The sequence below is a fragment of the Caretta caretta genome, chromosome 21 (assembly GCF_965140235.1).
Source record: "Caretta caretta isolate rCarCar2 chromosome 21, rCarCar1.hap1, whole genome shotgun sequence".
NCBI lineage: Eukaryota > Metazoa > Chordata > Testudines > Cheloniidae > Caretta > Caretta caretta.
In genome coordinates this window covers 3,074,218-3,093,636 of record NC_134226.1, presented here as the reverse complement: position 1 = coordinate 3,093,636, position 19,419 = coordinate 3,074,218, and the positions used below count along the sequence as shown (strand labels likewise).

The 19,419-nt window shown below is 44.0% G+C and overlaps 1 protein-coding gene across 1 annotated transcript in view; it reads left to right on the top strand.

The window, feature by feature from the left end:
• LOC125625217 (uncharacterized) overlaps nucleotides 1-19,419 on the top strand; it is a 182,107-nt gene that overhangs the window by 26,290 nt on the left and 136,398 nt on the right. The window contains exons 4-5 of the transcript XR_007353494.2: nucleotides 43-228; nucleotides 1,649-1,707. The gene's annotated coding sequence lies outside the window, so the exon portion shown is untranslated. The remainder of the gene's footprint in view (nucleotides 1-42; nucleotides 229-1,648; nucleotides 1,708-19,419) is intronic.

The window sequence follows — 19,419 nt, the reverse complement described above, 5'->3', positions numbered from 1 at the left end:
GATTCTGCAGGGAATTAAAATGTGCCTTTTTTCCCCCGTCAGGCTTTCTTATTTTTCCTGTGTTCATTTAGGGGATGGTTAAAGTGTTGAGCTGGATCCTCAGGTGGCATAAGCCATTGTTGACTTCACTGGGGTTACACCACTTCACACTAACTGGAGATTGGGGCCATTGGCTTGACAGCCATAGAAATTAGAAACGAACGAATTTCAGACTGCTGGGAAATCAGAGTAAGTACAGAAAAGCACCAAACGGTTCAGATGAATCTAACTGAACCTTCTGAGTCCTCAAAACTGGCTTGGAAGTCTCACAACAGGCTTTCTTCTCATGCTGTGTCTCTGCACAGCAGAGAACCCCTCCAGCACATGCAATAGGGATGCAATCTCTCTGCAGGACCCCCCTCCAGTGCCCCTCACTCTTTCCCAGAAGGAAGCTGAGATGGATGGATAAACTGGGGAGCATTCACATCCATAGCCGATTCAGTCCTTGAGTTTGCAGATGACACTAAGCTGGGAGAAGTGGTAGATATGCTGGAGGGTAGGGATAGGATATACAGGGACCTAGACAAATTAGAGGATTGGTCCAAAAGAAATCTGATGAGGTTCAACAAGGACAAATGCAGAGTCCTGCACTTAGGATGGAAGAATCTCATGCACTGGCAGCAGTTCTGCAGAAAAGGACCTAGGGGTGACAGTGGACGAGAAGCTGGATATGAGTCAACAGTGTGCCCTTGTTGCCAAGAAGGCTAACGGCATTTTGGGCTGTATAAGTAGGAGCATTGCCAGCAGATCGAGGGACGTGATCATTCCCCTCTATTCGACATTGGTGAGGCCTCATCTGGAGTACTGTGTCCAGTTTTGGGCCCCACACTACAAGAAGGATGTGGAAAAATTGGAGAGAGTCCAGCGGAGGGCAACAAAAATGATTGGGGGACTGGAGCACGTGACTTACGAGGAGGGGCTGAGGGTACTGGCATTATTTAGTCTGCAGAAGAGAAGAATGAGGGGGATTTGATAGCAGCCTTCAACTATCTGAAAGGGGGTTCCAAAGAGGAAGGATCTAGGCTGTTCTCAGTGATAGCAGATGACAGAACAAGGAATAATGGTCTCGAGTTGCAGTGGGGGAGATTTAGGTTGGATATTAGGAAAAAACTTTTTCACTAGGAGGGTGGTGAAGCACCGGAATGGGTTACCTAGGGAGGTGGTGGAATCTCCTTCCTTAGAGGTTTTTAAGGTCAGGCTTGACAAAGCCCTGGCTGGGATGATTTAGTTGGGGATTGGTCCTGCTTTGAGCAGGGGGTTGGACTAGATGACCTCCAGAGGTCCCTTCCAGCCCTGATATTCTATGATTCTATGCTGATGCAGCCACCAAGGGTGCTAACAAATTCTAATTGCACAACAGCAATCTTTGTGTCATAATTCATATTTAATTGTGTGCTGGAAGGAACCGTTTGCTGGTTTCCATCTATTGAATACTGAAGTACATCTTGGCCTTGCGTTGTTCAGAAAATATCAGAGTGATCTGCCATGACCATTCCCCCAGGGGTGTGATTGCTAACCTGCTTCTCTGGCGCAGGATTGTGTCAACCTCAGGGGCAAGGAAATGCTTCCCTGTGCTGAGACTACAGCTCACATTGAATCCTTCTTGTAGGTCAACTGCTGCCCGTGTCTTCAGTTTGAGCAGGAACACGGAAACAGAAGAAAACGGAGGTGGGTGGAAATACACCATTGCTTAATATGTTCTGAAGGTCAGAGAGAAAAGTCCTTGGCCTAAATCAAATTGTGCCTGATCTAAAATTAAAAAGACTTAAATGCTTAGAATTTCAGAGAGACTCAAACTAATGGCTTGTTTCTTCCCCCTCCCTGCTTACTTGTTGCATAAATTGCAAATGTATCCTTATGGGGATAGTATTTAAAAGCCAACTTAAAATAGTATTTTTACTATTGTTCAGTGCATGAGAGACCTATAACATGAGTCATGTGATTAGTCACTCTTGGAATCAGCACCTCTCAAGGAAAGAGAAGGGATAGAACTATTCCTTATGAGAACACTTCTTTGCAATGAATTTATACAATCCTGGGAATTAAAGACTTGTCACCGTAAAACCAAACTGTGCTGCTGTAAGAACTGCCTCAATCCCTGTTTGTGTGCCTCGTGCTCACCCTCGCTCTATGTAATGTAGTTCAGTTTTTCCTGAAATGGTCCCTTAAATTTGAATTTTCCTGTAGAGCCGAGGTTAATCAGATGACTAGAATAACCACAGTTATATTTTCCCAGTCATTCTTTAACCCAAACTGACAACATACGAGAAAAAAATCAGTGGAGAGGGAAATTTTATTGCCTTCCATGAGGTTGACCTAAAGGTTTTCTTGAATTCAGGGCCAAATTCTGAATTCTCAATCCATCCTTACTTAAGCAAATTCCCGAATGATTTCCTCCACAGAATCCATGTGGAGTTCAGATTAGAAATCAATGGCATGATATGTCTATCTAAGGATTTTTGGTCGAGTCATTAATTCTCAGTACTAAAATAAAGCAGTGACAGTGGGCAAAGTGCAGTACTCACTACAAATGAGTGGATTATAATTAGTCAGGCAGCATTCAACTATGTTTGAATCCCAAACACTTAACCAATCCGCTCCAGATATAAAAGTAAGCTCAAGATTTTGTTTTTAAAAGGAAACAAAGTAGATTATGTTCAGCTCTACACAAATAAAAAAGAACCCATCAGCTCTAAAATAAATTGTTCAGCCTTCTATTGTGGGCAAATACTTAGCTCCATGTACATGTGTTACCTTTACCCTGTTAATGCATTAAAAATGACAGTATCCACGTATTACATACTGGTTAGTCACTATGTCCAGAACATAGCTTGCTTCTTAGTGAACCCCCAATTATTTTGCTCCAAAGGCTCCCTCCCTAATTTTAAGGGCTAATTACCCAGGCACATTGCCATACTGTTGCCAACATACTAACAGTATTCCCAGTTTTCCTTAATAGTGTTGCATCACTTCAAAGCACTCCTGTTCCATTTCTGCAATAAGGCCAAAATCAGATTATTGTATTTTCACTTCCAGTTTAAAATGTTGTATAGGAAGCATTGTTGAGCATTTGAATGCACCTGCTGTCCACCATCTCCCCACAGCTCTGCTAAAATCACCTTTTGCTTATGGACAAATAAATGAGGGGATAACAACGTGGGTTAGGATCATCATGGTGTAATCTTAACTTTTATTTGAAATGTAAATACCAGCTTTGTGGTAGATGACTACAGCTGTGATAAGAGAAGGAAAGTAGTTTAAAGGCATGTAATCAGCAACAGAAGTGGGCAGATGCAAGTATTTTTAGAGCATCCTGTAAATGCCAGAGATAGCCAGATCTTCTTATTGTACCCAGCATTGTCTTATAGGGTTATTAACATGTAATGTGGATAGAAATGATCTGGAGAAACTAGGCAAGAAATTAATATGAAAACTGCCATTTTGTTTTCATATATTTTACTGATTGCCAATGAAAGGTGTCACCCTGACAATGTGCCTCTACTATGATGTAGAGGGATGATTGCTTAGGGTAAGAAAGATTGGCTCAGTCTTCAAGTCCCATTCATCCCTTGGCCTATCTGCGGAGGCTGTCAGAAGAAGGTTTGCTTGGTGCCAGTTGTGGCCATGGTCCTGTACAATGGACACGTGGGATTGTATTAATGATGCACATGTACTCATTTTGCACGGTTCAGGAACAAACTTCTAGTCACTGCTGACTGGGGTCATAATATGTACAAATGTTCCACATACCATTAATAACCTGGGCAATCCCATTCCTTCACCTGTTTGCATGACAAGCATCTCAGCATTTCACCAAACTATGAAGTGACTTTGTACTTTGTGTAAAAATCTACTGCAGTTGTTTAGGGTTAGACTATAGGGTATAACTAGTAGCAGTGGGATGATATTAAGGAATAGAAAATTACGCTTATATTAAGCAAATCTTCTCTGGTGAGCTTCATTATTAGTCTCCCAAGAAAGTGGAGACTTTTAAGGTTAGACAACATGATTGGCTAGGAAATATGCCATAGGGAACAATCATGTAATGGCCAGGCAGAAACAGACCAGGAACCCTAATAGTCCTTTCCATTTCCAGCCTGTATGAGTAGGCTGGAGCTGCTCACACTCATTTATTGTTTGATCCAAAACATGTCCACACAGAGGCCCCTGCAACTGAAAGGCTAATAGGCCATTCACTACATGATGTTGGAGCCAAATGAGAATGGTATGTTATGACAGGTGATCAGTGTATTATTGATTAGGTGAAATGTTGGTATGACACACTGTTTGAGAGGTTGTTGAAAAGAAGCTTATTCCTGAACTTGACCTTTTTCAGCAAAAACAGTTTAAACCCAGAATTGTTTCAGAGAACAGAGGCAGGTCGGGGGACTGCCAGGATGCAGAGTCTTGTGAACAAACGGGCACAGTGTAATTCGGTGTTCTGCTGGTGTTGCACACTTAGGCTGTGTCCACACTACAAGCACCACAGCATTGCACTGTAGATGCTTCCTGCATTGGCAAAAGGGTTTTTTTTCCATCAGCGGGGTTAAGTTGCCTCTCCAAGAGGGAGTAGGTGGGTGAACAGAAGAATTCTTTCTTCAGCCTAGCCATGTCTAAACAGGGTAGTGGTTGACCTAACCACAGCGCTTATGGAGAGACATTTTCCACAGCCTTGGGCAATGTAGCTGTGTCAATCTAATTTAATGGTAGACCCAGACCTCTGTAACCCAAAGATCTTTACAAAGCAATGGGCTGGAAGATTAGTAACTGTGTAGGAACTGCATAGCGTAGCCATTACAATAGCCAGCAATCTGTGCTGCTCTGTGTCACTTAAGAACATAAGAACGGCCATACTGGGTCAGACCAAAGGTCTATCTAGCCCGGTATCCTATCTTCCAACAGTGGCCAATGCCAGGTGCTTCAGAGGGAATGAATAGAGCAGGTAATCATTAAGATGAAATTCACACACATCATACAGATAAGCAGCATGTGGTTTTTGCACCATTGGAATCACATTTAATACCTATTTTGAAGCTCTGAATGGGCTGTCAGTGGAATACAGGCCTTGTGTTGGCCCTCTGTACAAAAGTGAATTTCACCTCCAAGGACACACTTCACTAGTTTCTGATATCTTTTAAAGCGGAAGATGATTTACGATAATTTTCCCTGATCATTCTGCCTATTATCCTACCTCCCATAGCAGCAACTAAAGACCAGAGGGTTTGAAATTATCCATCATTTTCTTAGAATAAATAATAGATGCCTTTAGTTTTCGCAAGGGGAAAACAGGATTACAGCTTGTGCAGTGCAGTTCAAAGTTAAGCTTTCTTTGAGGTGGACAAACACAGTCAAATGAAAGCAAATTAAATACCAGCTCTTTGAAAGCCCTTTGAAGCTATATATTCAGCAAGGCATGTGCATCTATTGAGAGTTCTGCTCCACCCTCTCTTTCCCCCTCTCCTCCCTGAAAGCAACAAATCCCAGTGTATCCTAGGCTGTGCAACACAGCACAAACAGCAACTGGAAGTGTTTGTCACGTCAAATAACCACAGCAACTGGTCTCCACATTAACCAGCCTTGTTGTTCTGATAGAGAAGACAAAAATAGATTGTACCAATGTTGTTCTAAAAGACAAAGGTGCTTAATTGGCCCTTGGCTTCACAGTACTGTGAATAATAAATTGCAGTGCAGTGAAAGTGACCTGCTCTAGTTTAGGCCTGACCCCGTCTGAGCAGAGGGGCATAACCGGCCCGGCCCTTATCCATGGTAGCCTTGCTTCTGACTGAGTAATAGGGGCTTCAAAGACTTGCATAGTCGGTGCTCCAAACAGGTTTCAGAGTAACAGCCGTGTTAGTCTGTATTCGCAAAAAGAAAAGGAGTACTTGTGGCACCTTAGAGACTAACCAATTTATTTGAGCATGAGCTTTCGTGAGCTACAGCTCACTTCATCAGATGCATACCGTGGAAACTGTAGCAGACTTTATATATACACAGAGAATATGAAACAATACCTCCTCCCACCCCACTGTCCTGCTGGTAATAGCTTATCTAAAGTGATCATCAGGTGGGCCATTTCCAGCACAAATCCAGGTTTTCTCACCCTCCACCCCCCCACACAAATTCACTCTCCTGCTGGTGCTAGCCCATCCAAAGTGACAACTCTTTACATAATCAAGTTGGGCTATTTCCTGCACAAATCCAGGTTTTCTCACATTCCCCCCACCCCCATACACACACAAACTCACTCTCCTGCTGGTAATAGCTCATCTAAACTGACCACTCTCCAAGTTTAAATCCAAGTTAAACCAGAACATCGGGGGGGGGGGGGGTAGGAAAAAACAAGAGGAAACAGGCTACCTTGCATAATGACTTAGCCACTCCCAGTCTCTATTTAAGCCTAAATTAATAGTATCCAATTTGCAAATGAATTCCAATTCAGCAGTTTCTCGCTGGAGTCTGGATTTGAAGTTTTTTTGTTTTAAGATAGCGACCTTCATGTCTGTGATTGCGTGACCAGAGAGATTGAAGTGTTCTCCGACTGGTTTATGAATGTTATAATTCTTGACATCTGATTTGTGTCCATTTATTCTTTTACGTAGAGACTGTCCAGTTTGACCAATGTACATGGCAGAGGGGCATTGCTGGCACATGATGGCATATATATATATGTATATATATATATACATGATGTGTATATATAAAGTCTGCTACAGTTTCCACGGTATGCATCTGATGAAGTGAGCTGTAGCTCACGAAAGCTCATGCTCAAATAAATTGGTTAGTCTCTAAGGTGCCACAAGTACTCCTTTTCTTAGTGCTCCAAACAGACATCTCAATCTATAGGGATCATCTTTCCTGCTCGTGTCCAGCACTGAAGGGTTGGCAAGGCTGTGACACACTGGTTGGTTGGTTTGGGGTGTTTTGTTTGTTCATTTGAATAATGATCTGACTCTCAGAAGCTAAACCAATACAAGCCATGTTAAAGCCCAAACCACCCACTGAGAATTTCCTGAAGTTCACAAGGAGGTGTGCTGACTAAAGTTAACATTACATTCCCTGGCCAAGGAGCTATTTTAAACTGAAGCTATTTGATTAAAGCTTTTGTTGAGATCCAAAAGAAACAAACACAAGATGCAGCTTCTTCAGACCCCACATCTGGGGAACATCAAACCCTTCTGGTCAGGCTGAAAGAGTGCTTGGCACAGCCATGGGCTTTAAGGAGGTCTGTGAATGGCTTTGGACCAAAGACTGACCTGATACCAGCCATTCGCAACTGTTAGCATAACAATACTTCAGCATATGTTTTCTAATAGATGAGTGCTCTATTAGTTCACAGATGGGTCCCAGGCACCCGGGAAAATAGATTGAAAATGAAACTCATTCCAGTGCAATGGGACAACACAAGGCCTTTGCATCAATTAAGCCCTCAAAATAGGACTTAAATGGGCCTTCAGTGGTTCATAAGAATTGTTTTGGAGGCTGGGGTGAAGGCATGATTGCATATCATGTTTGGCTGTTCTTTTAATCAACTAGACCCCCGAAGGGCCACTGTTCGCTATAGACAAGCCTATGACAAAGAAGCCCAGTGGTGGTTTACTATTCTGCATCAGCAACTCTTATCAGGCCTGACGTACTCACTACACCTCACACTCTGGCATCATGAGATTTATTTAAAAGGGGACATGTAATATGTCGTTTGAAAGCTAACAACACGCTGGTCATTAATGTTACAGTGACATATTTGTAACAACTCTGCAGGTGAAGTTATGGATACTCTACGATATTATGCCCTGGAGACTGTGAACAAAGGTGAAAAAACAGGTTTCTTCTATATCAATGAAAAATAAAATATGGTGGGAGATACCCTGTCCAGGGAAGAGGGCTCTGACCTGCTGCCTCTGAGTCAGGCAATGGCAAACCCTCCTGCAGCTTTGTAAGGGGAGAGGTGTGACCCTAAGAGCATTCCAGGGCCCGAAGGCAAGGGTCTCACTGGTATAAAATAATGAGTTTCAGCTGGCCTGACCAGTTCAGTGTACCCCAGGTCACAAGGGTTATAATCGGTATAGAAAAGGTGTCATGTAACATGGCATTGGAAAACTAATAGCGCACTGACCATTCATGTTCTTGTGTGATGTATATACGCGGTGTGTATTAAGAGTTATGGATATATGCCGGACTGATGACTAAAATGTGCTTAGGCCAGGCAGGTCATGGGGAGTTGGTAGATGGGTCTGCCCGAGACAAAAGAATGAGTATTTGCTCCTCTGACCTGTCTGGTTGTCAGGCAGAGACAGATTAGCTAAACAAAGCTAACAAATAGGGGAGGAGACAGCTTCCAGCAGGGAAGAGAAACTTTATCTCTGCTATCAAGACAGGGGGTCTGAACCTCAAGTGACAAGCAAGTGACTCATCTGGTTGCGTACAATAGTACTGTATTATATAAGTTTGTCAGGCGAGGTGATTTATGAAAGCCTATGGCACATTGGACTGTGGGGCTGTAGACAGGCTGCTGGGGTCAGAGCTGCGGAACCAGGGCTGTCCAGCACAGAGACACTCAGGGTGTAAGCTGCTTGCTTGTAGAGCATCTCAGGCTGCGAGCTGCAGCAGCGAAACATTGTAAATCACCCAGCGTCGCTGGACAAGCAATGACACGCTCGTCAGGATTGCACCCCAGAATGCCGTCACAAAGCCCCATTGAACTTATCAATAGCCCTTAAAGGGAAACTGAGGCAGAGAGGTAAGCATGGTTCTGAACCAGGCTGCCAGGGTGCTCCAGGAATCGGTGCCTGCCACTAAGAAGCATCTTTTATTCATATTGAAAGGTTCTTTTATTGATGTATCAGTTGAAGCTTTACATAAAGCTCTCAGTAGGAAGATGGCGTTTTAACTATTCATCCTAATCCTTAGCAAGTCAAACACAAAAGTCATAAGTGCAAAAGTGAGTACTGATAAGTAGCTAATGTCTCACACCTATTTTGTTGTTAATTATGCCTTTGTTGAAAATATTCTTTCATTGCTAATTGTGTAGACCAGTCTTGCAAAGTGCAAGGGAAAGCCACGTCTTTTCTCGATCGAGGGCTGTCTCAAATACCTCATTGTTGAACAGCTCCACAGGGTGTCCCTTGGGCATGCAGGTCAGCCTCAACTCCTGCTTTCGCTTCCACTGAATGAAAATTACATCATTTCTTAAAGCAGACATCACGTCCCTGGATAACCTGCTTTGATTTTCTGTACAGATAAATAAGCAGACCAGAGCTCCGTTATTTTGGATTTGGCTCAGTGATAATGGAAAAAAAGGGCTTCTGATGTCGATTTCTTCAAACAGAGGCTGAGTCCAGGGGGTGAGGTAGCTCTTGGTGTTTAAACTTAGGCATTCAGAGGATTCAAGGTTGAATTCTAGCTCCTGCATTCTAAACTCACTATTAAAGCCTGGGTGAAAATGAGATTTAAAAGACAAAAGCCAATCTATTTTCTATGATTGTAGCATGGTGGGGCCCCACAGATGGATCAGAGCCCCACTGTGCTTGGAGCTGTACAAACACAGTCGTAGACAGTCCCCAGGAAGCTCACAATCTACATAGATCAGACAGCCACAGGGTGGAGGAATGGATAATCTAACCAGCAGAGTGAACAATGAGGTGGAGACTGGATAGACAAGAAGCCAGTAAGAGAAGCAGGTGTGGGGTGAAGCAGAGGTGAAGAGACTGTGAGGGAGGGGTAGGGTGACTATATTTCCTAAAGTAAATATGGGATGGCCTGGGGCTCGCCCAAACCACCCCCCTCCCTGCTACCCAGGGCTGAGACTGACGCTGCCCCAGCTCTGCGCCTGGGGCTGAGTGACCGAGACCCATGTCTCCTGGGGCTGGGGCTGACACCCACCAAACATCACTGCCCAGCTCCTTGCATTACTGCCCCCCTCAATGTTCCTCCTGATCTCTTGGCAAGAGCAAATGGGACAAATGCCCATTTCTGTAAAAAAAAAAAAAAAAGTCAGGATGTCCGGGACAGAGCTTAAAAAGGGGACTGACCCGGCCAAAACAGGATTTATAGTCACCCTAGAAATGGGTGTACTGGAGAAAACAGGTGCTCAGCACACGGCAGAGACAGTCTGAAAATGTTATGTCATTTCAGCAAGAGGTCCCTGCATTGTCTGCTTCAGTTCCTACCCGCTGGAGTTGCTGGCTGCTCTCTGCAGTTTTCCCCAAGGCCACATAGTGGGTGGGAGGGAAGACACCAACGGGGTACTTTTGCACCTAGAGTGTGTGTGTGGTAGGGTGACCATATTTCCCAAAGGGAAAATGGGACACCCCGTGAGCCCCCCCGCCACGCACTCATAGGGCTGGCCTGAGCCGCTGGCAAAAGAGCCCGAGTCCCCCTCCCAGCATGGGGCTGCCCAAGCCGCTCCCCCCCATGCATTCCTCGGCACCCCACCTTTTTGACAAAAGTGGGCATTTGTCCCATTTGCTCCTGACAACTGATCAAGTCAAAAAAGTCGGGACAGCTGGGACAGGGCTTAAAAAGGGGAGGATCCCGGCCAAAACGGGACATATGGTCACCCTAGTGCATGGTGTCCCCTGCACAGTTCAGGATCAGAGGTTGTTGGGGGAGAGATATCCCAGCCGGGCCCCTGGTTAGCATCTCTTCCCTAGTGCAGCAGTTCCAAAGTTTTGCTCCAAAGGATCCGGACACACCAGAGGAATTTCCTATGCCACAGGAGCGTTCCAGGTTCCCAGCAGCTTCCCAAGGCAAAGCCCTGAAACATGATAGTGAAGTCAGCAAAACATGAGTTTTATTGGTCCTGCCTGCACTGCATGAGTATTCATATGGGATGAAATTCCCCTCTGTGCGGAGGGCTAGCACACAGCCTAAGTACCACTCAGTGTCACACTGTGATGGGGTGTATACGCTCCACACTGGCTAACCCTGGAATAAGAGGTTTCAGAGTAACAGCCGTGTTAGTCTGTATTCGCAAAAAGAAAAGGATCCCGATGAAGTGAGCTGTAGCTCACGAAAGCTTATGCTCAAATAAATTGGTTAGTCTCTAAGGTGCCACAAGTACTCCTGTTCTTCCTGGAATAAGAGAAGCCTGAGCCCAATTAAGCCACTGAGTGGCTCTTTGAGGAGTGTTTAGGCATAATTGGTGATCAAAGGCAGGTGGGGAGGTAGTTGGGCTCAGAGGCCAGAGGGGAAAACACAGCCTTAGAGCAAGCTCTGAGCTTAATGGCAGGTACTGGCGCCCTAGGAAGAAACTCTGGGAACTGTTGCTCAGCACACAGAGACAGGGAAGGGTTGGGGAAAAGGCCTGAAGAAAGGTTAATGGCAGGCAGTGGCAAAATGTCTGCTGAAGCAGACTTCAGCTGCCATCCTAGGGTTCCTGGAGTGGATCCCAGTGTAGGCAGTAGACCTGGGGTTTTCTGTCAGCGGCTTGGTGGGAAGCCCCTCATAAGAACAAATAACACTCTGAGAGAAGGTGAGGCTCACAGAGCCCAGAGCTGAGGGCTGAAGATGAGATACAAGGAGTGGGGTGATTGTTTGCTGGACTTTTTGTTACCCTGGAAGAGGTGGGATTCAAATGTGACTTGGCTGGGGGTCTGAGTCACAAGAAGAGTCAGACTGTGGCAGGATCAGAATGGCTGCTGGGAGGGGCACAGGAGACAGACCCTGCTACCCCATGCCTAGCTGCGAGGGGCCAAGCCACCGGTGAGTACGCTCTTCTATATGTACATAGGACTGATTAAGTCCTCAAAATCTTGTCTCCACATGCACTGGGCTCATGAGTGGTGAGATACAGTCCTTCTTGTTTGTTCCACAGCATTAATCAGGAATTGAAAGGGGACATCTCAGGAGGGCAATGTAGTTACTGTCTCAAAAACTGGTACCATAGAGTGAGATGTAGCTAATTATAACAATAAGGCTCAATGGACTAATACATAGCTACCCCACTTTTACTCTGGTATAGCTGAGGTCAGAAACTGGGTTTAAACAACACGCTACAATTATAAAGTGCCAGGTAATAAGGATCTTGATGCAACTTACACCCACCAGTAATGCTACAGTTCTGTATGTTTGTTTTTATTTTCAATAACTTCGGACGTGTCCCTTCGTTCCTTAATCTTGCATGGTGTCATATTTGCAGTCAGCCTGTGCAGATCTCAGTATCATCATCTAACCAGCAGATTATTGCACAGATCCTTGGGGAACCAACAGAAGGAAAAATTTTCCTACTGCAGCTGCTCTGTGGAATTAGCTTCCTTGAGAGGAAGCCTATGAAAGGGTTGGAGGGTTCCGGGAACATTACTAACACTTTTAGTGATTCAGGCCAAGGCAATGCCACATCTCCATAAACCTATTGCAGTAGGGGAAAATCCTACCTCTAATCCATGGCTGAGGATTGCCCCACGCTATTGCAGTTCTGCAGAGCAAGCCAGGGAGGGATAGGTTTTAGGGGGAGTATACAGGGGCCCATGGTGCTGGGCCCAGACCCAAATGTGTACCTGTGCACCAAGGGTAGAGGGATTTAGGAAGGAGTGGGGGTAGGGAAGTTTCTATGAGGCTGCACCAGGCTGTGGAGTGGCAAGGAGGCTTTGACAGCTGAGCCCCCGCAGTAATGGTTGTGGCTGAGCTCTGTAGCCTTTGTGAGTGTGTTACATTCCCCACCAGGAACCCCAGGGCACAGCCTGAGTAGGGGGTGCTGTGCTGATATGCAGAGTTGAGCTTTTTATGCTTAAGGTGATCCCCTTGAGGGGCGTGGGGTCAGAGAGGAACCTTCTCCGGACACATGCAGCATTGCACAATCGCTCAGGTGCATTAAGGATGGAATGTTCTGCAGGTATTGGCCAGTGCCAGAAGCTGGCTGCATGGCTAGGCAGCCCAGTGATCTGATCCAGTATGATGACTTCTGCGCTCCTGATTCCGAATAGCCCATGGCAGGACCATCTTTGCCTGCTGGATTTTGAGTACCATGAAACAAAAAATTGCATCAACCGTAACTCCCCAGACAGGCTACAATGGAAATACCTAGAGGAGATTGTGTGACCTTCTACTTTCATAAGGAAAAAAGAGAGTGTAGATGGTTGGTAATAGAGCCAAGTAGCTAGGAATTTAGTCTGAGATCTCTTATAGTTGTCTGGGACCTCCTGAATAGGTGCTTAATTAGCTGTTAGATTCTGTTGTTCCAACTCTGTCATCTACATTGATCATTTTTTCCCCCATCCGCTAAGTACAGCCTCCCTGTCAAAACGTCATTTAACACTATTGCCTGTTTCCAGAATGTCTCCTTCTCCTCCTCATCTCAGTGTGCAGCCCACAGACTGGCATGGGGCTGGCAGTGTTCCTTCAGACGCTTGCAAGTATCCTGCGTGAGAGAGAGGCTCTTGCCCTTATCTTCTCTTTCACTATTCCTAGTGTAAGGTAGAGGAGTGCTGCTGAAGTCAATGGAGTTACTCCAGATTTACACCCATGTAATTCACAGCCAGATTTAGTCCCATAGCAGAGAATTGATGCTTTAGTTTTTTTTAAAGAAAAATGAAAACGTTTGTTATACACAGAAAAATAATAGATTTGAAATGACTTGCTGAGCAAACATCGCTCTGTCGCTACTTTTGTTTCCCCCCTCTGTGCATGAGCGTATATAAACCCATGCCTACTTCCCACAAGTGTGTTGAGGTATTGGTGGTGTTTGTGTGCTATGATGAACTCCGAAAACTCTGTGTAAATACAAAGCAGTTGTGTGTAAATACAAAACCAAAGGAGTACCATACTGTTAATAGGAAGTTGTCCATATCTAGGACCTGATCCTGCAAGGTGCTTCTGTATAGAACTGGAAAATCCATTTCTTCCCTTCTTCCCCCTCCCACCCTACCCCCCCCCCCGACACACACACTCCTAGGGACAAGCCCTCTTAACTCTTCTTGAGGTCAATGGCAAATGAGAGGTGTCTGAGGGCTGAGTGCATCAAGTTTCAGCGCTGTAACATGCCAGTGTAGCCGGTACACCGGCGCTGGGAGCCGCACACCTTGTCGGGGTGGCTTTTCTTACAGCACGGGGAGAGCTCTCTCCCAGCGCTGGTGCTGCGACTACACAGCCACGTTAAAGCCCTGCTGCGGCAGCTCTGGAGAGTGGGGCCTCCAAACAGAGCCTGGCCAGAGTTTTTACTGTGTGCCTTTACGAGCACTCAGTCAATTTCACTGAAGTGTTTGGAGTATTTAACAGCTCCAGTAATTCTTTGTCCATTTATGATGACAGCTCCAACCAAAGTGGGGTGGAGTGGAGGCAATTGAAGGGTTTTATGACTTGAAAATCCAGTCAAAACAATGTAGAAAAGCCAGGCCAATATGCCTCTTATTTGCAATACATATTATTTAGGTTCCAACCTATGAAAGCAATGCCGCTTTTTAGGCTCTGGCTAGCTAATTCTCTGCCTCAGCATTTACACGTCATAATAAAAACACTTAGGCCTATCAGAAATGAATACAGTTCCTTTCATTGCAGAATAATTAAGGGTGACTCTTGTCAAAGGCATGGTGTACGCTATACATGATTGGATTACCTGTCTGTTTGGCAGCAATTTTCAAGTGTGTTAAAGTTTTTATTATCTGATGTTTGTTCATTTAGATGGAATTTCTTTTGTGATGAGGCAGAACTTATTTTCCAGCCCCTACAGGTGGCTTTGTCAGCTATCCAAACCATTCATGAAAAGGCAGATTTCCAATTGATCTCTCAATTAGAGCAGGGCTAATATTGGATAAGCAAGGTTTCACCTAGCTTTGATTCATGCCTGGCTGTTCCAAGATTTGAGGCTGCTTACAAAAGAACAAATCACTTTGACATTGAGGGACCATCTTCTTGTTCTGTGTTCGTACAGTGCCTAGCACCATGGGGTTGTTGGCAATAAGATAATAATCCATCTTCTTTGAGAGAGCCTTCCCAACACAAGTGACTCTCACAACGTGAACACTCCTTTTATTCCCCTCCACACACCCCTTCCCCACCACCACAACCACCACCACCTAACCCTTGTAGAACTTTGACCACCAAAAGCCAGAGAATCCATACAGTCCACTAGGGACTTGGCTCTTTCGATTGATTTTTTTTTTTTTAACATGGAAGACACTCAGCTACTACAGTTTAAAACCTAAAATAGAGATAATAAATAAAAATGACACTTTCAGCAGGATTCTATTAAACCTAATCCTGATCCCCAAATTCAAACCTGATCCCAAATTTTACAGCCAAACCTGACCTTAACCCCCAAAATCAACCCGAATCTTAACTCGTGGAACTCGACCAAAATTTAAGGTTTGGGATCTAATCTCAAACAGGGTTTGCAACAAAAACCCACCATAAAAAAACAAATCCAATCCTAACTCTGAAATTGTCTAACCTCACCTGAAACAAAAAACCCTAACTAACACTTAAATAACTGCAGTGTGCCACAAAGAAAAGGAGGACTTATGGCACCTTAGAGACTGACAAATTTATTTGAACATAAGCTTTCGTGAGCTACAGCTCACTTCATCGGATGCATTCAGTATGCCAAGCAGCATTAATGCTGGGTCTTGCTTTTCATCCCAGACTCTGAAAGTGCTTTTAACGGTTGATTAGGTGGCTTTGTTCCTACTCTGTAGAAGGGTAAATCACGTAGGCTTTTTGAGCTTCATGTTACACGAGGTCACGTGGTCCAGATCTTCAAAAGAGCTCAGGACCCAACATTGAGCACTTTAGAAAAATCAGAACCCAATGTGCTGAGCTCTTTGGAAAATCTGGCTCATGGTGAGTCAGTGCCAAGACTGGGGTTAGAACCCTGCAGCCCTGATCCCCTGCTCTAACTACAGAACGGCCAACCTCGCCTCCCCAGCTCAAAAAAGATTGCTTAGACCTGGGGCTGAAATACTCAAACTTTAAGCTCCTAAATGCCTATTGAGGCTTCCAGTATATGTGGTCTGATTAATTTATTTTTATTTTGTTTTATTTTATTCTTCTCTAAAGGTGCCATGCACATGAGGCTGTTAGGAAAGCCAGTGAGTTCCCATGTATCCTGCATCTCTGAAAATACAGCTGTTTAGTTGAAATATAGAATTAGGAATCGTCTAACTTTAGACACTCAGAACTGTGACACATGTGACCCTGGGTCATGTTTTAGAATATGCTGCTGTGGCTGAAACACAATCAAATTGTAATCAGTCTGTAATGTAACAAACCAAGTGTCTTCATGTGTTTTAAGTTTGGTGGGACAGGATTACCCTTTTAATCTTTTGTGTTAATACTTTTTGTCATGGAATCTCTTGCTTTATGAAAAGAGGTTGAACACTTGGTGAAATTAATACCTGTATAGAAAGCCAATGAATGGTTTGTGTATACTTAACTTCTGTTTTTAAGAACATAAATGGCATGTAAGTGGTGCATAGGCCTTTTGTTGGTCCTCTGCACATCTATGGCAGAATTTGTTCTTGTGTAAAGTTGAGCAAAGTGTTCAGTACACGTGGGGGGTGGGAGGAGAACCCCCATGAGGGAAGGTGCATATTGCATTAATTTTCACAAGGAAGACTGTTCTGTATGAGCACAGCACATACTGTACGTTCACGGTCATAACACCATGACCTGGTGACACAGTCATGTGCATAATTCTACCGTAGCTGTGTTTAGTCTCATGTTTCAAGTTGGTAGACTGAACTGTAAATTATGACACAATCATGGAGTCATAAAATTGATGGAGTCAGTACTTCTTCTGGGACACATTCTGTATACCAAAAGCAGCAAATGCAAAGGACACCATTCCTGTACTCAAAAGCAAGGAGGTTTAAATGTATGGAGACCTAATTCTGGCCTGCCACAAAGGGTGAACTTCACATCGCCAGGATGGGATAGGGAGCCTCTCTGTCTGTTTCCAGTGCAGAATGCTGGCTGGTTCACACATAAACATGCTCAGATTTCAAATAGATAATTAATTCAAACAGCTTATTGATCACAGCTAACTCTCCTAACGGAGGTAGTCTAGAAAGTGTTTAAGTGAGTTTTTTCTTGCTAAGTCACAAGCTAACTCTTGCTTGAATGAAAAATAGGTTAATTTTAAAAAGTTGGTCAGAAAGTTGAATAGCAATTGAATTTTTTGAAATATTAATGTATAAGTGTAAGTTGGCAGCATGGAAGAAATTGCCGAAGAATTGCAACAGTTCTGCTGTCTAATTTTACTCACATAATATGCCTGGTTGGTTTTTAATGTGCTTCAGTTCATTTGATGGAAGATTAAAGATTAACCTTATATCAGTTATTACTGTATTGTTATACGGACATTCTGAGGATATATACACGTGAGACTGAATTTCTACTCCCATAACCTGCCAATTACCCATGCGCATGCAAATTTAATGAATGGGGTGAGCGTGACAGACACATTGATTGTCTGGAATCTATAAGAAGCGTCTTCCCCATTCAGTGAACGATCTGAAAGGTGTGTTTTAACCTGGTTTTAACATAGGGTTAAAAAAGGGCTGGATCTCTCATTAGAGAGTGATGGAAAATCAAATATCTTCGGGGTTGGCTGTCTTGTGCCTGACTCTTAGTTACTACTTTCCTAAGCTTGAGGTGGAGATGACTGGGCTGGGCTGGGCTGGGCTGGGCTGGTTTTACACCAGTTTTGCAGTTACGTATTCTGAATTGCTACCACTCCAGTTAATGGCAGAACTGCGCTTCGTTGCAGGGGAGCAGGTGGAGTCTAAAGAGACCTCAGCAGTCAGTGCACCATTGTCCAAGAGCATAAAGCAATGGGGAATGGTTGCCACAAGTAATTTGTGAGAGGCTTCAGCACTTGGTCAATGCATCCTCATCACCTTTTGCCTTCAAACTGGCCTATAGCTGAAAGGTCTGAAAGTGCTGTTGTCACTTCTCCGCCAGTGATAAGTGAACACTGCAGCTGCTGCTGGGAAAAGTCTGCTTGAACAGGTCAGCTCTGGTAACATGCAAAGAAATCATTGCTTCCCAATAGCTAAAATGGTCCACTTGCTTTGGCAACATAAATAGTTCTGAACCATTCAGGCTCTACTGTCCTTTTCTTAGGAAGGAGAGCTTGTATTTAACAATTGTTAGAGTTATATAGTGTGTGAAAGAATACATCTCAGACAGAGCCGACAGTTGCTTGCCCTGCCTTGCAGTCCAAACCCCCTCTTTCCAACGTGAAGCTTGACCTCTTTTGACTTCTGCAGCCGCACTCCACATCCTTAAGCAAAAGAGCAGCTGCTTTACACACACATCCTTTTCCTACCTGCTGAAAAAGTAGCCTTCCAGTCCAAACAGGAGTGATCTCTATAGTCAACAGGAAGATATACACAAGGAAAAGGAATTATTTGGGGATGTATGGGAGAGGTATAAATGGGGGTCAGGAAGTGAAGCTAAAAACTAAAACTGAGTTCTGCTTTCTTGTAGTGTTGCTGTGAGCTGTTAAACAGCTGCTGTATTTCATCCCAGAGATGACTGCATTTTAGTGAGCTGATGTAATTCCTCTATGCAGACTTTGAAATGCACAGTAGGATCCTTTGGCATTTAAGATAAGACTATATTATCACTGTTACTATTTTCTCTTACTAGTAGTTGGTGTTTCAGTTAAGTGTTTTTAAAGGTAATTGTGTGTCAAGTCTGTTACTGACATACTCCCATTGATCACACGACCCTAATGAATACATATATTTTTGGAAAGACCTTGTTTAATATCCAAATGCTGAAATTAGCTTATTATGTAATTTCAATGAAATGGCACATGAATTAATAAGGAGATTTCTTAAGGAACTGCAGTCTCTTCAAGAGGCATGAATTCAGTGATCACTGTAATTATTATGAAGTTATACTAAAACATGATGTTTTACTTGGCTAATTCAAGGGCAATAAGTATGAATAATGGTCTTTTTTTTTTCCCCTGACTTCGTTAGTCATTCTTTCCTTAATTATGGAGCAATTCTCTGATTTAGAGGGACAATGCAGCAGCCTAGGTAGCTCTGCTAAAGAAGTCTTAGTCTTTCTATAGCTGGATACCTACTGTCAAACACAATTTCTGTTCCTCCCTAAACTCCAGTATCACCTGTCTCTCGGGGGGACTTCATGCTTCCTGCAGAGATGGAGTTATCTTAGGTACTTTTAAGGCCCAATCACCATAGTATCTGAGACCCTCCGTCTTCAGTTCACTCAAAGAACTCAAATCCCAGGCTAGCACCAAACAGGATGATCTTTTCTCCCAGAAATTCAGGATAAGGAGCCTGTGGAGTTGCATGAAGTAATACAAGTTTAGCAGGAAAAGAGATCTCAAAGGCTACTGACCTTTTGGTGAAATATACCCCTGGGCAGAGATGCAGCAAAGGGCTGAGGTGGCATTTACATCCATTGAAATCCTCA